Here is an 8,915-nt window from a genome sequence, read left to right on the forward strand (position 1 = left end):
TCTTTGTCAGGTAATTCCAGTTGTCCAGCAGGCCATGTTCACGCTTAACTGCTACACCTGTGCTGGTCTCCTAGACGTGTGAAAACCTCTGGCAGATTACCCCATCCCTTATTTTCTGCCTGGGTGAGATTTTCCCCTCCTGGCATTTGCATCAGGGGCATGAAGAACCCAGCCCAGTGCTGTGGACTTCAGAACCCGACCAAAACTCCCAACCCACCCCCCAGCACTTGTTTATAGTTGGGTTTTGGTTTAGGAGAAGAGACGTGCATGCAGAGAAATGAATTTGCTTCTGGTGTAGAAAGCAATGGCTAACAATTGTTGGGATGCATCTAAAGAAGTCTATTAAAAATAATCTAATTTACAAATAGACAAAAAGAAAAAAACAAACACCTCTCTCCCTTCCAAAAACCAATCCCAAACCCACAACCACCCCACAAACTAACAAACAGAATCACAGAATCACTTAGGTTGTAAAAAACCTCCAAGATTGACTCCAACAATTACACAACTCTACCAAGCCTAGTGCTAATTCATGTCTCTTGCACATCTCTCTTTTAAATAGGGATTCAGCCACCTCTGTGGAGAGCTTGTTCCAGTGTTTGATAACCCTTTCAGTGAAGAAGTTCTTTCTAATATCCATTTCTTTTAAAACCATTTGAGAGTGTCAGGCTATTTCTCCTGTACTTTCCCCCCTTATAAATTACAGTATATTAATTTCAGGGCAATTGTTTTTCCTTGTGACATAAACTCAGTAAGTTTTAGAACAGCTCTATCGTATTTAGGGCACTGCATCTAGTTTGGGTGTGTGTGTGTTTTTTTTTCTTTTAACACATCCTTTTATTTGCAGTACACACTGCTGCTTGTCTTTCTATAGTCAAGGAAGAATTGGACCACAAAATCTGTTACAGCTGCTGTAACCTTCAGTGTCCTGACCTGGAAGACCTGAAAGGAGCTACTTTAGCTGAACCAATTACTATTTTATTAGTAGAAACCAGGAGTTGTCTTCATTTCTTTGTTAGAAATTATTTCTGCTCATGTGCATTGGGTTTGGCTGAGCTGCAGTATCTCCCTGCAGCACCTTTCACGGTGCTGGGCTTTGCAGCACTGTAGCTGGGTGTAGATGGCACACCAGCAGTTTGCCTACTGCTGAGCTGAGCACCAGGCAGTGCTTTTCCAACATTCCCCCTCTCCAAGAATATGCTGAGGGATGGGCAAGGTTCTGGGAAGGGACATAGTTGGGCCAGCTGATCTAACCTGACCAAAGGGGTATTCCATGCCATACGATGTCAGCTCAGATATAAAAGCTAAGTGAAAGAAGGGAAGTGTGGGGACATGGGTTGATGGCGCCTGTCCTCCGGAGCAACCGCTACGTGCAGTGGAGCTCTGCTTCCCAGGAGTGACCAAACATTGTCTGCTGGTGGGAAGTAAAGAATAACAACTTTGTTTGCTCTTTGCTTTGGACCTTGCATCTCATTAAATTGCTTTTTTATTGACTCCTGTGCTTTTATTATATTTTCCCTCTCCCCTGTTCATCTAACAAGGGGAGTGTCAGAGTGGCTTTGGTGGCCATCTGGCCCCCAGCCAGGGCCAAAGCACCACATCATGTTTACTTCATGTGGCTTTTATAGAGTGGAGAAAATAAAAGGACTGTTCACTAAACTTTGTGAAGCTATTAATACAAACGTGAAAGACAATCATATTACCCAATTCTGTGTCTCTTCATCACAGCTCACAAACTGCTCACTTGAAACAACTGTAACCTATTTTTGACTGCATGTAGAATTTTCTAAACTCAGCCTTCAAACTAAGCAAATTCATTTCGTTTAAACAGCTTCCTTCCTCCAGACTGTCAAAATATGGTTAGAATGTGTTCTGGGCCCCTCAGTTCAAGAAGGATAGGGAACTGCTTGAAAGAGCCCAGTGTAGAGCCACAAAGACGATTAAGAGAATGGAACATCTTCCTTATGAGGAGGGACTGAGGGAGCTGGGGCTCTTCAGCTTGGAGAGGAGGAGGCTGAGAGGTGACCTCATTAATGTTTATAACTATGTGAAGGGTGAGTGTTAGGAGGACAGAGCCAGGCTCTTCTTAGCAATGTCCAATGATAGGACAAGGGGCAATGGATGCAAGCTGAAACGCAGGAGGCTCCATGCAAACATAGGGGAAAAGTTTTTCACTGTGAAGGTGACACAACACTGGAACAGGCTGCCCAGGGAGCTTGTGGAGTCTCCCTCTCTGGAGACATTCAAAGCCTGCCTGGATGCGTTCCTGTGTGACCTACTCTAGGTGATCCTGCTCTGGCAGGGGGATTGGATTAGATGATATTTAGAGGTCCCTTCCAACCCCTACCAGTCTGTGATTTTGTGAAATAATAAAATGAATGTTACACTGGGAAGTGTTCAATACTTCACCTAGCATTCTTAATAAGTTCAGCATAAATGTATGACCTAATTTTCCCACCTTTGCTGTTACATGGTCTGTAAATACTTCACTAAAGAGGCAATCAGCAGAGATAAGACTAATTATAAAAAATACCATTCCCTTTCACCTATCATTTTTCCCCCCAAAGCAACCATCTTTTGTAACCTGTAGATGAGCAGTCCTATTTTCCCACTTGGATCCAAAGCATTTTACAATCACCAGTAAATGACAGCAGTGCTCATGTATTAATGGATGGAGTATCTGCAGGAAACTCCATCTGGCCTGACGATCACTAATAATTAGGGGTAGAATTGTCCAAGTGTTAATTTTATCCCTTTCCAGTCTGGCTGCCACCTTTCCTTAGCCTCTCTCTCTCAGACAAGTTCTCTCTCTCTCTCTCAGCCCTATGCTCCAGCAATCTTTGTAATTGCTAAGGAGAAAATCCTGTAGATACAGGGGGGTTGCAACTATGGCATTTCTAGGAAAGGGTTTTTACATCATGCATAATGTCAAGTTGAGAACTGCGAGATTGCAGCAAGGGCAAATCCTGGGACAGATAAGTGCATTGGTTTCTAGGACTACTGTCCTGAAACCATTTCTCCTCTTTCTTTGAATCCTGTTTGCTGGGGATTTTTTAAAGAATATGCTTTACTTGCTGCATTTATGCCTGGTTTTGTTTCTGTTTCCCCTGCTTACTCTCACTGCCCTGTCAAGCCTGTTCTCAAAACACATTTTTAAAACCTGAGGACTTAAAGAGATGATGGCTATAAAAAGACAATACTTGTGGAGCCCCATACCTGTCAGCTTGTAGGAAGTAGCCATCAAGTCACAAAGATATGGAAACAGCTATGGCTCGGAGCATGAAAATCAACATATGTAGTCATTGTGGGGTTTTTTGGAGGATAGGCTAAACAACCTCTGTCACTTTTGCTGTGCAATGGAACCCGCTTTCTCTGGCAGGGATCACCCTGCCACTTCCCGTTAGTATTAGCGGCACTCCAGATGGTAGCATCTCCAGAGGAGCGTGCCCAGTCCTGTCATTTCCCCCACAGGCTGTCTGGCGATCATCATCGCTAAAGGATTGTTCCATCTGAGCGGCCGTGGCCGAGTCAAATGCCGGCAACAGGCAGGGAAACCCAAACCTGTTGAGGCAGACGTCTGCCAGGATGGGAGCAATCAGAGCGACAGCCCTTAAGAGGGCGCGGAGGGGAGGAGGCGCACCGCGCCGGCAGGACACATCCATGGGCCGCCCCGGCGATGCAGACCCAGCCCACCACGGCGATGGCTGCAAGTCTGTGGGCGCCCTGCCCATGCCGGCCAAAGCAGGCCCGGGGCTGCGCTCTTTGGAGGAATGCTTTGTCACATTAGCTGTGTGTCTACTGTATTTGATGCTCAACCTGGATGGACAGGCCTGCCAGGCAGAAACTGCTCAGGCAGATGATGCTAGGGAGGACAAAAATTATCCACCGCAAGCCTAAGAAGACAGATGACACCCAGCAGGAACGGCAAGCCAAATCTGCAGAATCCACAATGCAGCTGGCTAGCCCCGGGCTACCTGCCTCTTTGAAGTGGAATAGACATCACCGATGAGCTGTCAAATTAGATCACCAGCCTGGAAACGCTGAAAGAGATTTAGTTCTTCCTACAGAGAAGGGAAAGTTTAATAGATGAAAACCTTCCTGAAGGGGCCAAGGTAGTGTGGGAGGGGAGAGGGGAATCCTTCAGATGTGGCAACCAGGGAAAATTACTCACCTTCTGCCTGCCTGCAGAGTGAGAGATGACAGGATGCAGAGTGCACGGCAGCAACCGCTGTGGCAGCAGTCACCACCAGCACAGATATTAAAGGCCACGCCTGCAGGAACCTGCACAGAGCAGCAACAAGTAACCCTTGCTACAAAACCCACTCCCTGCCCCCTCAAATCTGTGATATCTTTATGTATCGCCCTGGAGCTGGGCTCTGAAGTACTATAAATCTGCTATTCAAGACAAGCAGCAGTGGTCTGCGAACACTCAGCTTGTATCTGAAAGCCTGGCACAGCTTGATGGCATCTCCCCTTGCACGTCTTTTGCAGTACAATTCAAGCACAAAAGAAGTGTCAAATGCAATTCAGGTTTGATAAATCTAGAACAAACACTAAGATTACTAAGCGAGGAAGCGTGCGCCCAGGTGTACGGCCAGCACGGAACCTGGCATCCATCAGGGACAGCAGCAGCACCAGCCAATTATAGACGCCAAGAAGAAGTTCTGCTCTTAGGGGGAAAATATTAAGTGTATTAATCTGTTAAGCAGCTGCATCACTGCAATTACACTTTGAAGCTTAAGACTGTGAAATACACCCAAGATTAAAAGGAGTGAGAACACTGAAAACCAAAAGGAACAACAACAACAAAAAAAATCAAGTAGGCTTGCAGATTCCTATTCCCAACAAAAAATAAAGGTACAAAAAATTATATAGTAGGGTCTGTATACACATACGATTGTAAAATTGATTTATGGCCATCCCAAAGCAAATTTACTTGCAGAAAAATCACACTAATCTTTCCCTGCTTCAGTGCTCAAGTGGCAGACAAACCAAAAATCACCTGCAGAGATGCAAACAGAGTGTGTGAAGCAGACCTCTGAGTAGAAGAGCTGACAACAGATTTCCTGTTAATAACTTTATAGTTGTATCTATTCCTTCATTTGCATCTCTCAGCTAATCTCCCTAAGTACTTTGTCCTCACCTCTTCCAAATCCACAGCACTGAGGAACAGTGTTTTGATCATTTATGGCTTTTGAAACAAGAAGGGAATAAAGATGCCAAAGTCCTACAGCACTCTTCAGCTGTAATGTTGAGTGCATTTCAGAGAGCATGTTAAGATTTCTAAGTCACATTTAGTAAAAATAATATAATTTAATGTCTGATTTGAATTGCAAAGCACTAACAGCCATTTATAATCTTAAAGTCCCACCTCACTCTTAATAATGCAGGTCCACACCTATGCTGCTCTTCCATGAGCTTTAATTATAATTAAAGACATTTATGTGAGAGATAAAGAAAGCAACTACCACCTCTTACAGGCAAACAACAACTCAAGTGCTAATTAGGCCTCACTGTCTAAATGTTACGTGTTGTACCCAAAGAATCTCTAGTAATTCAATAGGTGCAAACCTCCTGAAAGCAAGAACTTACTGGAGGTGGGCAGCAAAGATAGGTAACAAAACTTGCTTGCTTGGGCTGTTTCAATTGTTAGTCATTTTCCATATGGAAAACTGGGTTGTCTACCTGGTTGACACAAAGGAACTTGACAAAAAAGCAGGTTATATATTTTAGCTATCATACAACCCCCCCACAATCCACTTTTGTGTTGCTGCTGAGAAGCCTACACTTCAGTTCCATTGGAATGGCTGGATTTTCTCAGTACACAGGTCTAAACTGAAACTAGTTTTGTCCTTTCAGACAGAGCTTCTCAAATTTATTCACTCACTCTTTAATCCTGTATTAAACCTGGAGTTTTGTAGCCATCACTGTTGCCCAGTTGTGTCTCAGTGCAAGAACTGACTTCTGAAGTTAAACTGAACTGACTTGTAAACAAAGGCACACACACAAAGGTGACTAAAGATCATCAGCACGTTTCTAACGTGCAATCCTTGAACACCTGTTTCAGCCTGGCTTGCCTGCAAGCAGCGGTCATCTTGGTATCAAGGAGAAAAAGCCAAGTGGGAAGTGCAAGATTTCAGTGAATGCTTACAATTACCATATTTATTTCACTGTTGAATTCTTCAGTTGCTGGAAGGTTGTCATGCAGCCCCATCTCACCATATGGCAACAACCTCAACTCCTAGAGGCACATACTTAAAAGACCATAACATGTCAGGCCCCTTGAATAAATTAGATAGAACAATTATGCAAAATAATAATGCTGCAACGATGAGATACACTCTAACAAATGAGGGTGTCACTGCTCATGAAACGCTGCGAAAATGAATTCCACACATCGCCGTGGTCGTCGGCACCATCCTCATCGAGCGGCGAGGCAACAGAAGTAAAACAACATCAAATCCACCGTGCCTTTCAGCAACTGAGCTTTTAAGAAAGGAGGAACTGGAGGAAGGTCACTTTTACTACTGTTCAAGTGCAATAAAATATTCCAGAGAGTCAGGCTTAGTAGCTTTGAAAAGAGCAGAACATTTACCCCAAACACATTTCATGCTGACCATCAGTACCTGTTTGAGAGCTCAGGTACACTACACCCCAGCTATACATAATGCGAAGCATTAGTGTGAAAAATGTACCTCAGTCACTCTCAGACCAAGCTAAGTTATCTTTTTTTCTTGAGTTTTTGTGCAGGTTTTATTGTCCTTGGTAATCAAAAGACATCAGATGGAAAGGGGGAGAGGGTAGGAAACCAATACCACCTGTTTTTCCCTCTCTCTAAAGGCAAATTCTCAATTCTTCCTTCTTTGCTTTTAACCCTCTACCCACTTCAGTTTCTCCATGCAGAGGAGGGAAAACTGAAATGCTCAAATTGCCATGGAATGCTTTTGAGACACCACAGAGTTAAATTTTACCACTTTTAAATGTTTCATCTGTAATTATCTGAGCATTTTTTTCTTTCTTTTGTTAAAGCATTTCAGCAGCAAGTAACACTTCTGTTCTACACCAGAGAAAATAAAAGTGGCACAAGAGGCTAGGGGATAGTGCAGCAGTAGCGTGTCACCACCTTGAGAAATCCCAACACTTGGAAACAGCGTCTGCTTGGGATTAAAACCAAAAGCACTTTGTAATATCATCCCTAAGAAAACTTGTCTGAAAAGATCAGTGTATTGCTTCCTTGAGCTCTGGTTCCATCTCAGTGCTTGCAGCTGTGACAGAAGCTGCTGTTTTCATGGAAGAAACATGTTCACAACTTACATCACTCTCCTTTGCAATAGTGGATGTAAAAACAAATGGTCTAGAAGAGGAAGAAGAAAATTCCCCAAACTCTAGCCAACAGGATGATGATTCCCACTCACACTCCCCTTCAGAAAGAGAAAATGGTTCAGAGTAGCAGAATTGAGAAGTGCAGGTATTTTTCAAGGCAGAATTTAGGACCGTTGGTGTTTTTCTAAGTCTTATCACCAATTGCTCCCAGCCTTAAGTGGGGCCCCAAAAAAATAAATAATCCAACTCACTTGAGTGCATACTATCAGGCAATAAATATGGGAATAAACTGGGAATTCAGAGTGCAAATACTGACAGTAAAACCCTGAAGCCCCCACTAAAGTGCAAGAACTTTGGAATATATAGTTTCTAATACGGTTCTGCACTAAATCCTACTCCACAGATCTTTCACATTCTATTTCAGTCAGATCTTCATAATAAGCACACAGGCCTATTTTGAAATAGCAGGGTTCAAAAGTAACTAGTAGGAAAAATGGTAAAAGCTGAGAATTGATCTTCCTGAGAAACAATAAGAATTTCAAACCAAACATCTTAACACTGTTAAGATATTCCTAAACACAACATTGTGTGCCTGCAAACCCTAAAAAAACCCCAAACCTGACAAACCACCAAACCAAATCAAACCACAAACTCCACTCATATATCCTGTTAACTGCGAAAATTAACCTTACTCATGAATTTTCTCCTCTCCTTTTATATTTTAATTATCTCATGACATTAATTACCTTTTTTTTCTTTCTTAAGGCCATTTAAAGTTCAAAACACTCAAAGAGCTATCCAAGATATCTACCTCACTGGGTGGGAGGACCCTAATGAAGGACCCAAGTTAAGACAGAAAAACGTGCATCCAAGAAATGTGTTAGGGGTGCCCAATGACAGAACAAATGGGTCAAGGGAAGCTCCATCTGAACATGAGGAAGAACTTCTTAACTTTGAGGATTACCAGAGAGGTTGTGGGGGTCTCCTTTGGAGAGTCCAAACATGTCTGGACATTGTGATCCTTGGACCACCTGCTCCGGGTGACCCTGCTTTAGCAGTCATTGCACTAGATGATTTCCAGAGGTTTTCTTTCAACCCTCACCATGTGGGGATTCTGTGACTTGTGCAGAAGGCAATTACCCAGTTTAAATATATCCTTAAGGCTTTATGGTGGCACTTTCAAATATGTTAAGAACACGTGCAATGATCTGATATGCAAATGTCCAATTCAACAGGGTCTGGGGATTTAAAACAGACTTTGAGATGCTGACAGCAAACTTCAGAGTCCTCTGATCTTAGGGTGAGGATTTTTTTTTTGTATGGATAGTTTTCTGCTGTTGCTGTTCCCCCTCCACTCCCTTTATTTAATAGGATTTTGAAAGTTGCATTTACAGTTGTGTGGAAGTTGCACAGAGTAAGACACATGCAAAACCTTGAAGGAGACGATAGTTTTACTACCCAGGCTGAAGGAAAACACTTCCAGAATTGAAAAGTCCACATGCCACAAAACGAGGCAGAAAATGAACAAAGATTTTAAAGAACATCTCAACTTTCTTTACTCAAGAGAAATGAAAACATTTCACAGCCAAATA

This window comes from Pogoniulus pusillus, chromosome 21 (genome assembly GCF_015220805.1).
Source record: "Pogoniulus pusillus isolate bPogPus1 chromosome 21, bPogPus1.pri, whole genome shotgun sequence".
Classification (NCBI taxonomy): Eukaryota; Metazoa; Chordata; class Aves; order Piciformes; family Lybiidae; genus Pogoniulus; species Pogoniulus pusillus.